This window comes from Quercus robur, chromosome 10, assembly GCF_932294415.1.
Source record: "Quercus robur chromosome 10, dhQueRobu3.1, whole genome shotgun sequence".
Lineage (NCBI taxonomy): Eukaryota > Viridiplantae > Streptophyta > Magnoliopsida > Fagales > Fagaceae > Quercus > Quercus robur.
In genome coordinates, this window is record NC_065543.1 from 16537369 (window position 1) to 16555553 (window position 18185).

The 18185-nt window shown below is 33.8% G+C and overlaps 1 pseudogene; it reads right to left on the reverse strand.

The window, feature by feature from the left end:
* The window catches only part of LOC126703897 (histone deacetylase 14, chloroplastic-like), a 60113-nt pseudogene that overhangs the window by 38631 nt on the left and 3297 nt on the right, over positions 1-18185 (reverse strand).

Below are 18185 nucleotides of genomic sequence, written 5' to 3' on the forward strand. Positions count from 1 at the left end.
ATTATATTATGTATCTTATTGTATATCTTTAAGTATATCCATACATATGCACGGGGTTACAAACAAGTTAGAATAATATCATATTCACTCCTCTCACTATTACCTAATAGGAGAGATTATAACATAATATAATTCCATATTATTGTATATGTATAATTACTCGTTTGAAAACCTCTCTAGTCCATCATATCATACACTTTTTATTTTAACTCATATCTCTGATATGATACCCATATTATTTGATTAAATGATTTAATAGATCATTGTACACTAAGTTATTAACCAACATATTTGATGGTCATATGATTTTATTAAAAATTTTAATAGATCCTTGTACACATAAATTATTATCTTATAGATTTGAAAATCATATGAATTACTTAGAATTATCTAAATAAAATAAAATTAAAGATAGAGTGATTTTAGTCATCCACGTATATTAATTTGTTACATGACATTTAAAATTTATATGATTTGTTTATATCAAATGAAAGGGATGAGTTTTATACCGAAATTCTTTGCCACAAGAGACCTAAACACAGTCATTGATACAAAATTCTTGACAATTACGTGACTAATTTAGATAACCATGCGGGTTAAAAATGGAAAATCAACTTAACTTGAGACAACTAATTTGTATTATGGGCTAATGATAATCCACAATAAGAGATTTAAACAAGAACAAGCATATACGTAAAAAGTTATATTACTCAAGTATGTGAAAGGTGTTACAATTTTCCTATCAAGAACAAGCTCTTGAAGGTGTTGTAAAGCTCCCTTTTTCTCTCCGTGATTCTCACTCTAAGTTTTTAATTTCTTTTTCTGTGTCCCCCCACTTCTTCCCTTATCCTCCCTTATATTTGTCCTACATCTAGCACAAGGATGTGTTGTCCCTGTACTACTGGAGATCTTTATGTTTGACCAGGCTCTTCCTTCTTTTCTTTTATGATGAATAGAGTCTTTTAGGGCTCTTTACACTATTCAAGCCAATTATTATTGATTGTGCCAGGCATGTGAGCCTCATTAATGCGGGCATGACTGTAGATTTATCAATAATTTTCAGTGAGCTTTCTCGAACAATCTCGTACATTCTAGAATTTTTCCTTGGAAGCTTGATAGGTACTTCGTCTTTGTCGGTTCGATAAGAGTCTTGTCTTCAGATGAGGTTCTTGGTGAGTTTGATCCTCGGATCCAAGGTAACATATTGTCTGATCCGTGGTCCGAGGTTTGGCTCTTTTAGTGAGGCTTATCCTTAAAGTGGGCTAGCTTATATTGGTCTTACTTTCACCCATGGCCCAATGTTATGTGGGCCCAAAAAACCATCTCCCTATAATAACTTAATTTGTCATCTAAACAAAAATAGAGTAGATGGTCATTTTAGTTCAACCACTGGGTAATGGGCTGAGCAAAGATTCTTCCAGTTGGGTTGGAAGATAAACTATATCATTTTATATATATGCTTATATCCAAAGAGTTTGTCACAATGGATTGATCCCAAGATTATTGCTATTTTTCCAACATTTTCCTCTATGCGTATGGAGCAAAGGCAAAACGGCAGGCAGGGAAAATAGCAAGGTTGTCGATTCCGTACTGTATCGGCCGGTACGGCCGGAATATACCGTACCGGCCAGTAATTCGGTACGCTCGACCCCCCTGTTTCGTATCGGAAAAAATACCGGCTGTACTGGCCAATTTTGGGCAATACCGGCTGGTACAGAAAAAAGTTTTTTTTTTTTTTTTTTTTTTAGGTTTTGTAATTTTTGAATTTTTGTTAGGACAGAATGGTAACTTATTTGCATTAACTTATTAGTATTATTTGTTTTCTTAGTATGCAATGGTAACTTTTAAGCTTTCTATTTTATTTTTCCCTTTTAATTGATACTAAAGTCTAAAACCATGAATAATTAGTTCTGAATTGAGGAAATATTTTATGGTAAACTTTTATATTTATTATAATATATATATATATACACAGAAACATACATACATACATACATATATATATATATATATATTTATTTATTTATTTATTTATAAATATAAAAAATAGCGGTAAACCCGAAACGGTATACCTGTATTAATCGGTATCTGAAATATATCGTACCGGTGGTCAAATTGGTACGGCCTCTGGTACAGTATTGACATCCTTGGAAAATAGGCTCAGGCCAATTAGTATGGATACATACAACTTTTACAAGTTCTTGGTCATTGAACAAGTTGTCCAATTTTCTTTGTATTAACTATTAAGCAATACTAGTCACAGTCATGTACCTGCGAGATGTGTGAAAAAATTTCATGATTTTTTTTTTGTTAAGTGAAAAATGAAAATAGATAACAATACTTATAAGTGTTAGTCCCAAATCCTTTTTAAAATGATGTGATTAGTTTCTAACAAAGTATAGTTCATACAATATATTAAAATTTCTAAATTAAGCTATCTATATTTGGTATTTGAAAGTGTTTTAAATTTAATAAAGTCTTTTTTTCAAAGAAATATAATGCATTTTACATTCAATTATTATATAAGGTTGACATATTTTATTTTATAAATAATGTAATGTGTGGTTAGAATTTGTTTCTTATGCTCCTTTCAAATGATTCATCCTGTATATATCTTAAATAGCCTAAAAATGAAGCATTTATAATTAAATATCATCACTTATATTACCAAAAAAAAATTACAAGACTTTAATAATATAAGAAAAATGTAATTTTTTCAAGAACCTATTAACATTATGCTGAAAATGTGTCATAATTGTCAATGAAACAACTCATCTTTCTATACAAACTTGTCTCCCAAAGCATCATCAAAGTGGTCTAAAATGGACAAATGGCGCGAATTGGTTTGAAATGGACCGATAATGGTCCAAAGTGGACCGAAGTGGATCAAACTAGTCCGAAGTGGACCACAATGGACCAAACTAAACTGAAGTAAACTGAAATAAATAAAATGGACAAAATCTAAGTGGACTAAAATAGGATGCTAATGTAGTTCAATAAGAGTGTAACAACAAAAAATGTTATGCTTTAATTATTAAATATTAAATAAATGCAGCAAGATATTTCTAGTTTGCAACTGTTGGAAAAGAAACAAGAGATGCATTTCTGCTTTTTCTTTCAGTTCACTTCCACAGAAAAACTTATTTAGGATTAGGACCCTTTTCCGATTGTTATACTGATAGTTTTGAATTATTATATGGTTATTATTATTATTTTGCAAACATGTTTGATTCTGGCGCCATAGATCCAATCGAGATCAGTGTTGCAAATTTTAATTTTAGGATATGGTCCAACCAGGTAAACCACGTTTCAATATACATATATATATATATATATATATATATAACTGACTTCTCAAGTACATTCTCCAGTCATAGCCATCTTTGTAACCAATATATTATCATAGACATGACTAACGCAACTTGATGATTGAAGAAAATGTATTGAAGTCTATGTAAATGGTGTCAATGTCCTTGAAAGATTAATGACTGCTGTTTTTTCATTGAGGCCCATCTGGATTCCTTTATAATAAGGACAATCCTAACCTAATATAAGGCTATGGTGGTGAAGTAGGACGACCATAGTTTTCTAAAGTTTAATAATTGTTGTCTCACAAAAGATGAGTTGTGGAAGATTCTTTATTGTGGTGTGTAACTGTAATTTAAGAGGAGGCACTACGTATTGCTGAGAATCAAACAGTATTAGAAGATTAAATAAATCTTAATTGCCAACCATGTTTCAATTAAATAGAATACTAAAATCAAATCTCCTTAAGTGTGTGTGCTTGCTCTCGTGTGAGAGAGAGATGAGTAGGAAAGAGGGAGTCATCAGTTTTGAGTGTCTGATACAATTACAGTGGGCTAGACTAGCAGCAATTCGCATTGTCAATTTGACATTACACAATGTTGAACTTGAACACACTTCAACCAAACTTTTGTTGGTTCATTGAAACTAAAGTTGATGCATTCTTGGTATTTTCTACAATGAGAAAAATAGAATTTTGGGAAGCTTCACTGTCTTGCATAGCTTGGCGTTTGGCCTAATATTACTGTCTGGATTTAGAAAAAAGAGAGGGATGGGATAAGTCACTTAGTTTTTGGACTACTGGAAAGGTCTAGAAAGCAAAAATGACAAGATATCTTTCATCAAGATCCATTAGGGTCTTGGTGCATGCCCCCTTTGGAGAGGTTCAGGCCTTGAGCAATGAGTGTTGAACAGCTGTAGGGCCACACACACACAAACAAAGGGGGTGGGGTACTTGCTATACTCTTTTGCTTGCATGCTAAATAGCAAGAGTTTACATGCTGCTTACTTGTTTGATGCTTGATATTACATACTTGTTTTCATGAGAGAGAAAAAAGAGATAGATTCGAGTCTTAGAAAATTTCAAAGTAGAGATAAGCAATAGAACAGAAAAATGTGCTTCCCATTGATTGTAGAAGTGGCACCATGATATACCTTTCAGTGGTCCCATTCTTAAATTGGAATAGGGTGTTAGGATTTGTTAGCAAAATGTAGATACAACTAGAACTATTTAAGAGATTGAAGAAGAAAAAAATGAAAAGAATAATCCTTAATTTATTGCATTACATTTTGTCTTCAATTAATATACTGTTCGAGATTATTATTTCTTTGTTGTTGCATCTTTCAGTGCAGTACTAAACTACATTCATCTGAAGGAGTAAAAAAAAAAAACACAATTAAAAAGTTTTTTTTTATTTATTTATAATAATTAAGCAGTATTAGTAATACAGTTGGTGGCCTTAGGACAAGTACTAAAAATGTCAAACTACATTAATGAATATAGCAAATGCCTACAGTTTTAGGGGTTAAAGAATAGAGATCGATAATCCATTTTTTTTTTTTTTTTTGTGTTAATGTCAGTTTGAATTGCCACCACAACAACCAAAATGGCTTATTTGAATTGGTTGATGCTCAAACAAATCAAGTTCAATTTGTTTAAAACTTGATTTCATTCACATACTATATGATACTTTGACTCACTTTTTTTGTCGTCTCTTTATTCAGATTACAAGAAATTAAGCCTTTCTCTATTCCATTTTTGGAATAAAGAAGAAGGTTAAGATTAATTAACACAAGTTTACAACTGTACAGAACATGAATTTCAGCACATGATCAGTGAATGAGGACAAACCAGTGTGCTATTTAACCAAAGACAACCCATTCCCAAGGAACAAGGAATGGAATCCAGTGTTAATTATCTGTTAATTAATTCATATTTTAATTGTAAATCATCATGCAACTTGCATAAGTATTTATTTGTAGGGAAATGTATTATTAATTCCTCTCTTAGTCAATCCTAATATATATAAGGCTAATGTGTAGAATGACTAATGATGGCATAAATGTTATGTTTTTATACATGTTACAGAACGAGTTTTTATTCTATTTATATTAAAAAAAAATTAAAAAAGAAGAAGAAGATGAAGAAGAAGAAGGTAATTTCCGTATAATCTTGTACTCTTCTTCCCAATTTAGATATTCTTGTTGGGTTCCTAAGATATTGTGCATAAACTGTTGGATGAGACTTTGGAAATTTTAAGTTCCAAAAATAATACTTTACAAGATTGATTAAAAATATATTTTTAGGGTCAATTGGATTCTTACAACAAACCAACTATTAACATAACACGTATTTGGACTTTAGAGATTTAGATAATATCGTATACTGTATTTTATATGAATTCGGAGTTGTCATTCAATTTCAAATGGCCAATGCCATGGATCCAAATTTCTCCAAAGAGTAAAAATTTGAAATTCACAAGAACCCATCACATGTTAATGTAAACATTAAATTCTAATTCAACTATTCTAGATATATAATCACTAAACAATCAGTAAATAATTTATTTTCTCTCTCTTGCTAGGATCCTGCATAATATTTTTTTTCCTTGTGATTTAGAGAATCCTTAGTGACAAAAGAAGGTTTGTGAGGTTCTAGAACCAATTAATTAGGCATCATTATGCTAAGAGTATTGTAGCACATCCTAGTATTTTTAATGTAAATGTTCATATTAAATCCCCTCTTTCAATATATAAAATAATAAAATTAAATACTAAAAAATGCACCGTTCTAGTTGTAGGTAAAGCTTCACATCCTTTCTTCATGCAATGTGATGCTCGGTTTTCGATGCCCAAAATATATATAAATTTCAAACAAGAAGTCCCTAAGGTCATCTTGAATGCGCGTGAGGTTTATTCATTATTGTTAAATCTTCAATATATTCTAACCTCTGTCATCTATATGTTTTAGGGTAATGTTAATGGGTGTCCTTAGAACAATTCTTAATAAATCATATTAAAAAAATTTTAACACCACTTTCATTGGAAATATAACCAGCTTACAAAAAAAAATTAATTGCTTTATTATTTACCTATACAAATGTTTATAAAAATAGTTATTAAATCAATACCCTTAGATTATTCATTAACATTTCCCTATGTTTTAATTTAGAGAGAGAATAAAAAAAATTGAAATAAGAAAATTATTAGATACTCATAGTCTTAGTCTTAGAATACAACAATGTGATTACTCTATTATTTCAAATGAATAATAAATCTTACCATTCAATTTATTAATACATGTTAGGAATGCTATAAGCATATGGATAATAATTGTTGTATTGAGATTTACTTAATTACAATTCCAAGCATGTTAATCACATTTAGCACATGTTGGAATTATTAATGCACATGGGGAATAATAGAACCTAGTTAGTTAGTTAGTTACAATTCCAAGCATGTTAATCACATTTAGCACATGTTGGAATTATTAATGCACATGGGGAATAATAGAACCAATAGGATAAGGCCATGTGGACCAATGAGATTAGAGCTAGTCTCCTATAAATACATGATTGTAATCCAATATGAGGAATGAATGAAGAATAAACCAATTTGTTAGTGCATTTCTCTCTCTTAATCTCTCTCTTTCTCTATGGAGGGTGACTACCTCGAATTAAGTCAATTTCCCTACAATCCCCATCCATTCCCCTATAATTCTCATCAATCTCCATTAGGAACCACCGGGTTCCTAACAAATGGTATCAGAGTCGTTGATCCAGTGACAAGCAATTGTGATGAAAGAAAAATTTTGAAAAAAATACAAGAATTGTTGAACAAAGCCTTAGAAGAATCCAAGGAGATTTCAAAGAAGATGAAGGCCTTGGATGAATCTAACATGGCCATGAAGGAGGAGCTCTCAAGATTGCAAGAGGGTTTCGAGAACACGACGGAAGAGGAGTTACAATCTCTTGATTCAATGAAACTCGAAGAACAAATCAAGTTCCCAGAATCTACTACTGTTGTTGCAAGCCGAGATGTTGATTTTTGTGTCAAAGTGGATGATGATATACATGTACATGTTGCCCTTGAAGTTCAGTCGAAAGAATCGACAAAGAAGGTGATGATGATCCTCCAAGAACCCATTCTTGATGCACCAATGGAGGCTTCCATTCAAGAGTCTATGATTCAAGAATTGGCAATCCAAGTGTCGGTGATCCAAGAATCCAAGATACAAGCTCCAAGAATTCTAATGGTTCTAGAATCAAATGAGGTCTTGAGGATACTAGAACATTTCAAGGTTCAAAAAACCAATGAGACCTTGAAGATTGAAGAACCATTGAAGGCTCAAGAATTTGAGCAAAGTTTGAAAGAAGAAACCTTCATGTGCACCGAACCGCTTGTCAAAGAAAAATGCATGAATATGGTGATCAAAATGTCACTACGGTATTGGTCCATTGGAAGATCTCCTTTGATGAAGATGCTATTTCACAACAACACCTTGTGGGCAAGGTGTTTTCAAGGGGAGGGAAATGTTAGGAATGCTATAAGCATATGGATAATAATTGTTGTATTGAGATTTAGTTAATTACAATTCCAAGCATGTTAATCACATTTAGCACATGTTGGAATTATTAATGCACATGGGGAATAATAGAACCTAGTTAGTTAGTTAGTTACAATTCCAAGCATGTTAATCACATTTAGCACATGTTGGAATTATTAATGCACATGGGGAATAATAGAACCAATAGGATAAGGCCATGTGGACCAATGAGATTAGAGCTTGTCTCCTATAAATACATGATTGTAATCCAATATGAGGAATGAATGAAGAATAAACCAATTTGTTAGTGCATTTCTCTCTCTTAATCTCTCTCTTTCTCTATGGAGGGTGACTACCTCGAATTAAGTCAATTTCCCTACAATCCCCATCCATTCCCCTATAATTCTCATCAATCTCCATTAGGAACCACCGGGTTCCTAACAATACAACTCACTATTATATAAGAAAAATGAGTGCTATACAGTCTATACTACTCTTCTCTAATAATACTAAATAGTTTCTCTTCGAGAGTTATGTCAAGAATTGCCCAAAATACAACTCACTAAATAAATTATCAAGCTATTAGAGCACCAAAACTAGGACAAAAAGATTTTGATTTGTACGACCACCACATTATCAAGATTCAAGGAATCATTTGCAATTCTAGCAAAATGGTAAAGGATCACAGCAAACGCATTCTCATGGGAAATCCACTAATAATGAGCTCTGCAAATCCTTAAAAGTTAAAGATTAAAACTATTACCTACATCCAAATCCCTAGAGAAGGCTACAGCTAAATAAACTATTACAATGTTCCAAATCATTTCCTTGCTAGAGAAGAAGTATTAAACAAACCGGCAATTTCTTATAAGAACTCTATCCAATTAGAAAACTGAGCCAGACTGAGACTCTGAGACAACAGTTAGGAGTTCTAAAACAGATTTCCCATCAAATCAAGCCTCAGATTACCTTTGGTAAGCATTTGATACTTTTTTTTTTTTTCTTAATTCAAAAATGGGGTTTTCAGTATAGACTCATCAACCTTACACTACATCACAACAATAAGTAATATCATGTATATTACTTAAACCATTCAGCAAGTGAAGCAATTCGAGATAAGCATTTGATACCTAAGTTGAATGACTGGTGAGAGAAAAAATTGAAAATGGGTTCACGGGTTACAGATGTGTAGGAAATGAGTTGTTCGTTGGTGGGGCAGGTGGTGGCAAATGCCAAGTGGGGTTCACGAAGGGCCTTGATTGACCACACAGAAGATAGTTCACGGGTGCTACATATATCACATAAAATAATAAAAATAACACTTTAGGACAAAAATCAGCACCATTGTAATTTGTAAGAGAAAAATATTTAGAAAACAAAAAAAATGAAATGCAGTAAAAACAAAATAGAGGACAAATGAGCATTGAAAAGCCACAAGAAATGGATGCCAAATAAGATCTTCTCTCCTCTTCTCATCCACAAAAGAGATTCATACCATGTCATCATATTCTTGGTAACCATTTGCAACCACAAATAAAGATGTTACTTTACCAGAGAAAATTTGCAACCACAAATTAAGATTTTACTTTTTTGGCAATAGTTGGTGTGTGGGGGCACTTGCAATTAGAGGTGGTAATTTCTTTAGCCGGACGATATATATGTGACTTGAAAGGTACATCACGTAAATGCCAAGAGTGAGGTGTAAGGTTGATTGAGGTGGCTTATAATATAAAACGTGATAATTACATATATATATATAATGTGTGTATGAGATATTCAATATCATGTAAGTTGAAATTTTTTTTTTTAAAGATAAAAATATGAAATTATTATTGAAAATGCGACTTTATAATTTTATAATTTCATATTTTGAAAACGCAAAAAAATGCGTAAAAAATGTGTAACAAGAATTAACTTATCATATAACAATATAAATTAAAGATAACACAGCTATTGAGTTATTCTCAATGAAATTATCTAGTGATTTAAAAATTTTTTTTTGGACACCATAATGCATCGGTAGGTGAGCAAATAGTGACATATGAAACCAAAAGCGTTAAAAACATTATATTATCGAGACAATGGACCAAAGGGTGAAATAGAAAAGCATATTAATTGCAAAGTTTTCAAGGTTCAGATGTTTTGGGGGGCCACAAAAGTGTTAGTGTAATTTCAGCCACAAATTAGAGGACCACTGGGGGCCACTGGCCCATTGCCTCTTGTTTTCATCCAATTCCTAGGGTCCTCCTACTCCTACCTATAACTCCAACGTGCTACGAGGGTTTACTAATTGTGTTTCATAAAATGACATGATTAACCCTTACTATTGATTGTTTGCATCTTCACGTTATTGGAAAGCATGTTTTTTTGGGGGAGTTGGAAGTATAAATTTCTCGTACGTAATTGTACTGAAAAATTAATCAAGAGCAGCTCATTGCTTAGCCAAATGGGATCTTAATAATAGGTGGCAGGAGTTTGTCAATGAAATGTCCTTACCTGAATAATTTGTGAATGTGATCAAGAATAATGCTTTGAATTGTATTCTGTAACGTTGTTTTCTAATGAAGCCTGCTTGGATTTTCCAAAAAAAAAAAAAAAGGCCAAAGCGTTGCATATCAAAAGCCAATGTTTAGACAGAAATGACATAAATTTTAATTAAAACCCTCTAATGACAGAACATTGGTAATTTCCACTTTCTATGCTTTTTATTTTTATTTTTATAATATAATAAAATTTCAACATATAAAATCCGTTCCATGATGATTACTTTATATCATCAAGCCAAGACACTAATTGATTTTTAGTATAAACGGGATTCAAACCACAAATCTTTTATTTGATAACAAAAAATTTTATAAGTTGAACTAACTAATCTACTTCTACATTCTATTTTTAAATCACTGTATCCTAGAAATTCTTGGTGAATGAGTTCTTTTTTTTTTTTTTTTCTTGTTCCACTGAGCAAAATTTAAATCTACAACTTGACTGGATTTCATTTCGTTCTTTACCTCTTAATCAAAGCTAAAAGTTCAAGAGACAAGAATGACTCTCACAATCATCTATGATCTTATACATTTCCACTTCTTAATATATACTTTGACATTCAAACGTTGGAAGAGAAACCGCTGGCTTACCTATGAGATTATTATTGTAATGTCCTAACAAAATGGAAAATCTTATCCAGATGTTCCAATTGTGATGATTACTTTTTATATGGTTTCTTGTTCTGTCATCTGTGCATTTGGAAACGCATAATTCCCTACCCCGCATTATATATATATATATATATATACACACATGAAAACAATTCATGTTTTTATTCTAGAGTGGAAGAATCTGGACAAGGTTTTGTCACAACTAATGCTACAAGAATTATGGGCAATTAGACAAGGTTTATTAATTGACTGGGAACTTGGATACAAATTTATAGACCTGTAAATTGATTCTAAAATTGTGATATGTTGGTTAACATCAAATGAGATTATGGCTCTAGCTATAGCTCTATTAATTTGTGATTGCAGGGCCCTACTAAGCTGAGCGGGGACCGTCCTACCACATCACATCTTTCATAAAGCTAACAACATTGCAGATGACCTGGGCAAGAGAGAAGTAATGGAAAGAAGCAGCCTAGTGGAATATGCACAATGTCCTACTTTTGTAAATAATCCCTACATATGGGATCTTTTGGAAAAAAAAGAAAAGGAAAAAAGCACTCCTAGAGAGTGTTCCTTAACATCCTTGACCTTTAACGCTAGACTCTGTCCAAAAATGACTAATGGACCAACTTTTGTAACTACTACTTAATCAAATAAAACATCTCTTCTTTCTACCCAAAAAAAAAAAAAAAAAAACTAATATATAACATTTTATGCAAAGCAAGAAAGGGATAAGCCAAAGCCAAATTCTTACATGCCATAACTGAAGAAATTGGCAAACAGGCTAATAGATTTTTTGTCCCAAACTAAGTAATTATGTTAGTCGGTTGGTTGAATTTATTGCCTATTTTATATGAAAGTACAAAAGAGATGAAAGAGAGAGATGGGAGAGAAGAGAGAGAATGTGCTAATAAAATAATTTATATTATTTTACTGGGTTGAATGTAAAAATAAAAACTGAGATATTGAGTGTATTGTTAGATGAGTTGGTAAAATAGATAAAGTAGTGTTTGAGAATGTAAAATAGGTATTTTTTTACATCACCCATTGCTAGTGCAATGTACGAACTGACTGTAGCTAGGTTGTAAATTTTTTTAGGTATAACAACCTGGCTGGAGCATGATTTTATGAGTTTGGTGGCTAAAATAGCAACCGAGGGGTTTTTACACCCCCAATGCTAGTGCTCTAAAGTTCTGGAAAAATGATAAGGAATGACCTATTATCCTTTAAATAAATCCATGTAGTATTTGATGTGCATGAAATATATACAATAAAGTACTCACATGCCTACATTTTTAGCCTTACTTTTATGTTATTTTGTGACTGATTATATATTATCTTTGCGTTGTAGGTAACAAGGGCTTTACATGCAAAGTGGGGCTAGGCCAATTGATTCAAGCCAAGTTACATCCAGCCAGGCATGAATTCATTAAAAGACCAACCCAATTAAATTTAAGTCCAATTGGAGTAAGGAATCAAAGGAAATTTGCACCAAATTCAAGTCCAATTCGGATTACGATTTCAGACTGCACATCAGTTAGTATTTTTGGCATAACTTTCGGCTTAGATGTCCAATCGAGATGATTCAAGTTGGGCTGGAACGTTAACTTAAAGGGCTACAACTTTTTAGTTTACCAAAAGTCCAAATTCTGACATTAAATGGGCCAAAACCGTCGGTTAAGTGAAGCCTAAAAATCTGGAATTTTCTTCAAATGGGAATTCAACTTGTAATAGGATTCCTTGACCTATTTAAAGACTCTTTAGGGCAAAATTCAGGGGGCTGAGGCTAGTGCTAGAGCTGGGGGCTGTACATAGAGAGTGCGGCTACTTCTTTGGTTTTCTTCCATGACAGTTAGTTTTATTTTATTTGTCTAGTTTAGTGTTTAGTATTTTATTTTTATGTTTTCTTTCAATTACTATGAGTATCTAAATTTATAATTAGGGTTGAGGATGAAACCCTGTTAAGGATTATCAGTAATATTTATGTAATTTGATTTTTCCCACAATAATCGTTTTTTAATGATTTAAATTGTTCTTGCTTCATATTAATTGACTAAGATGGGATTCTAAATATGAGTTCAATCATGTTTTTCTCATGATTTAGGATTTGTCTTAATTAATTGAATGCTTTGTTTATTAATTCTTGATTATAAAATTGGATATCGCTTGTGATTTGTCTGTCAATGGATACAATTTATGATTTGATTTTTAGAATGAGATATATCTTGTGATTTGTTTGGCTACAGATACAATTGATGATTTGATTTTATACTTAAGAAGCGAAGAAGAACATGCTTTTGATTTTTAAAATAAGGGTTTAAATGATGATATTTTCCATGATAGCAAGATTGATTTCTAGATTATCATGTAGTGAGTTGGAAAAAATTAATGATCATAAATATATGCTAATATGACTTACAAGGTGGATTCCAAAACTTTAATTCCTTTCTCTTGATTGTTTACATCTTTTTATTACTTTATATATTTTGCTTAGTTTAACTATTGGTTTAATTTTATTATTTGCTTAGTTTATTTGATTGCAAACAACCAATTTTTATTAAACTAGATTAGGATGAATTTGGTTAAGGTTTAATTAATTTTCCTACGTTCATACAAGTCCCTGTGGGTTCGACCTCGTTCTTGTCCAACTATACTTCGGTACGGTTCATACACTTGTGAGTATTTTAAAATTTCACAACAGTCTTAAATTCAGAAGAGCAATCACTGAAAGACTCATCAAATGACTCCTCGCGGTACTTGATGGCCATGGTTGCAACATCCACACAATAAAAATTAGGAGTGAACTCTTTTATACAAGAATTTCAAACTCACTACAACAAAGGCAGGGACCAATCCAAGAATAAGGATTGTCGATGCTTGGCCTTGATTAGGATGGAAGCGGAAAAAACCGTCGCCACCGTCGTGGGCCCTCGTTCAACCACCCATCATGCAACAGCTCCTGCGCACGCGGGGCCCCATTGGAGGGTCCCTCTCGATAATGGTGATGGTGTGCTTCGCAAGGAGTTTCGGGTGCTCTCTCTCTCTCTCTCTCTCTTGATAGAGGAAGGTAGGTCTACCTATTTCTATTTGATTTTATTACCGATAAAAAAAAAGGCATTTTTCCTGATCTAATATGGATGGCAAAAAATCTTGATTCTTAGGTCCGGAAGTTTAGTTACGTGTGAGGAAGGTGTTAGGCACCCTACAACGCCTATCTAAGGACAGTCTTTTGTTTTAATAAAGCCTTAATTTTTGAAAATTGGCAGTAAAAACATGATTTCGATATTGGCTTTCGGGGCTTTGCATACATGGGGGCTTTGAGGTTTGTCTTTTAAATGGGTGTGGTCCCAATCTATACTTTCCTAAGGCATTTGAGCAAAGTGCCAGATTTCTATGGTGAAAATCTGGCGACAAGTCACCTTACTTTCGTGGTGGAAATTAGGCATCGCTTGCCTTAGGTAACACGGGCTATGACAATCATATCAGAAAGGGGTAAGTAGGTATATATATATATATATATATATTCACATACATCATACACAATGCGAGCACACAGAGCAGTAAAGTAAATGCCTGCATCCTTAGAGCATGACCCAAAATATAGGTGCAGGAAAGTAAACTGGGGTCGCCTACTCTAAAGATGAGGACGAATAGTACACAACATGATATACCTAATACAAACCATCTAGGGGAGAAAGGGGGGAGGAAGGAAGGGGTTTAGAAGAGTACATAACCAAAGGGAAAAGCTAAACCCTAAACCTATTGACTGTAGCCGCTTGGCTCAAATCCACATGCTTGCATCCTTGCCCCTTTTGCTTGTGCTTGGGAAACCGTGCCCTAGCTCTATGCGCCCTCGCTCCATGTGTGTACATGCAAAGGCAAAGACAATAAACCAATAGACAAGCAATGGAAAGAAAAAGGCGCAAAGAGCATATGGAAGAGGCATAAAGCAGACAAATGTGATAGACATGGCAAGCATAGAAACAAGGATGCAAGTAAACAAGCAAGAAAGCAAACAAACAAGCGAAAGGGAAAACAAGAAAGAAAGCAAACAAAAGGAGGTGTCCGTGAGGGACAAATGTAGGTTTGAATTGGGTGTCCATAGCTTCATTGTGTTGAAGTATGAATGACACACTAGCAAGCAAGACTCATGCATGGAAATATAAGCAAGTGTGTAAGGATGCACATAAAGCCAACGAGTGGCACAAACAAGCATATCATTGCACGGAGCAGAAAAGGGAAGGGCACACAAGAAGCAACCCTACATTCGGAGATGCCTCCTAAATGGTTACATCCGAACAAGGCCTCACTGGCGTCGGGTGTAACCAAACAAGATCAAGCCCGCGGAGGGCGTCAAGCATGGCAAAGCCTAAAACTAGAGAGGCTAACACAAACATAAAGCACAGAAGCAAGCAAGCATAGACATGCAAATAGGGGTGATCCAAACTCTTTGATATGGGCCAAGGTGTATGGACGACGACAAAGATCATAGGGTCTAGATCAGGTCTGAACCGATAGGCCAAAACACAAGAAGATGTGACAAAAGGAACAAAAGGGCTACAATAGCACATGGCATGATAAACATAACCTAAGTCTAGGCACACGAACATGGCATGGAGCGCACAAGCACATGGAAAATAGCATAAAACATGTAGAGAACATAGAAGCAAGGAAACAAGCATGTAGGTCTAAGCATGTGGATGTAAGCATAAAAGCATAGAAGATCACAAATCTGAGCATACAAGCATATGAAGGCATAGACATAGGCATAAGAGCATAGAACATGCATACAAACATGTAGATCTAAGTAAGGCATAACCATAGACATGATATCAAGTATGTGATCATGTAGATCTAAGCATAGATGAGGTTAGAAGCATGGAAGCAAGCACGTGAGTATGTAAACCTAGACATGGCATGCAAACATCACACAAGGTGCAAATCAATTATTCTAAATGAAGGTAAGGAAAAAGTGTGGATTTAAAGATAATTAAAAGACCTTGGAAGTTGTTTGAATGCCTTCAAACAACTTCCAAAGGGTTCAGGAGCCTCTTTGTGATTTTTGAAATGATTGAGGGTTTTATTGCAATTTTGGAAAGACTTGGGGTCAAGATGTAATTTTATGGAAAAAACAGGGGTCAAAATATGAATATTGAAAAGTTCCGGGTCAAAAAGCAATTTTTGAGGAAGACCGGGGTCAAAATATGATTTTGGGAATTTTTGGGATTAAAACATGATTTTTGGGAATTTTGGTATTAAAACATGATTTTTGGGAATTTTGGTATTAAAACATGATTCTGAGAATTTATGAATTAATATGCAAATATGGGAAACAACAAATTAGATGCAAACAAGATGAAATGAATTAAAATGCAAACATAGCGAAAATATGTGAATATGTAAATATGGGAAAAGGGATTAAAAAGAATGTAACAAAAATACATAATAGCAAATAAAGAAAAGATGGCATTTTATTAAAGAAAAGAAAACATCCATGGAGCCTTTTATTTAAAAGGTGGGCTGAATATGTTTAAAACAAGGTATAGGTTTAAAACCAAAGTGGGCTGAAAGTTTGATGAGCATGTGGGTTCAAAATAAAAGTGTGGAGGCCTGGGTCGAATGCTAAGCCTTAAAACAAATTGGGGTTTAACCTTTCTAAACCTTAGCCGTCCACCTCACTCTCTAGAATCTTCATGGCCGACCCTTCAAGCTCCCACTTTGAACATCAATGCCACCACAATAAATCGCACCGAGCCCTCTCTCTCACTCTAAACCCGAGCTCTGTCTTTAACCTCTGAAGCTCCCATGGCTGAAGCCCAAGCTTCCACTATCTCTGATCCTCATCACCACCACAGACGGTGGTTCCACATCTCGACCCCTTTAAATCCGAGCCAAAACAACACCTATCTCTAATTTATACTCTCTTACTCTCTCAACCTCAAAACCCACGTCTGATCTACCACCTATGATGGCACTAGACGGCGCGTGACTTAGCAAAACAAGAGTGTAGAGGCTAAGGTAGTCTCGGGTCAGCCAAACACTGAGGCAATGGTGGCGCGTGGGCTCTGTGGCCTATGGTGTCTCTGCAGCTGACCATATGGCCCCATTTCTTTCTCGTTTTTTTATGTTTTGGTTCTATACCATATCCTTAGATATTCAAATTTTGCTTTTGTTTTTTAAAATGCATTTCTTCAAAGTTCAATCAAGATTTTCTTGTCTTCTTTGATGGTGGATACAGATTGTTGTTCGAATCATCATTGAAAAAGGTTTGAGCCAATGAAGAGGAACCCTATCCATTTTATGAAATTGGTGCGAGTGATGCCGGGATTGATGGGCTCCAAAAAACCAGAGCTTTCATTCGTAGGTAATTCACTTACTTCTATGGAATCAAAAGATATAACCTCAACCTCAACGTGATTCTATCTGAATAGAAATAAATACTCATCCTCTTGCGTAAAAGATACAAAATCCATGAGCAGATGCTCAAACAAATCTGTTATATTTTCAACATGGATTTGTTTTTTACTACCATTGATGGAAACATAAAAGGAGAAACTTCTGATGATCGAAAAGAAATACAGAGGAAGAAACTGTTATCTGATTCAGAATAACAAAAAAAATCAGAATTGCTTTTGATGATTAACAGGAAAGCATATAAAAAAATAAATGTACATGTTTAACATTAGGATCTAATAAAATGTTTGCCCCTTCGACATCCCTGCCAGGAGAGCCACATTATTAAATAGCCATAAAGAAATTAACAAAGCTGCAAGCCCGCAATTCCTAAAACAAAGAACTAAAGAACCACAATTGATACCCAAATAACTGTGCAATGTATTCCTTTCATGTAACTAGCCAGAAAGAATCTGCCTGTTGTAATTTTGAACGACAGATTCCTTGAAGGAACCATATTCTTGAAGTAATTTATGGATTGAGCCACCAGACATATTCCAAATAAACTGAGATTGTTTCCTCACCCTAAGAATATGATAATCTGGAATTATTATGAATGAGGGATCCAATATTACATGGATTTGAACGTGAAAAGTCCTTCACTCTCCCTCTCTGTCTCAATTATCTATATTACTGTCTATCTAGATTCTGCTAAAAACTTATATACTGTCGGATGAAAAAATACCGGTTTCAGTTGCTTTGATATCTGATCATCAAAAACAACTCTG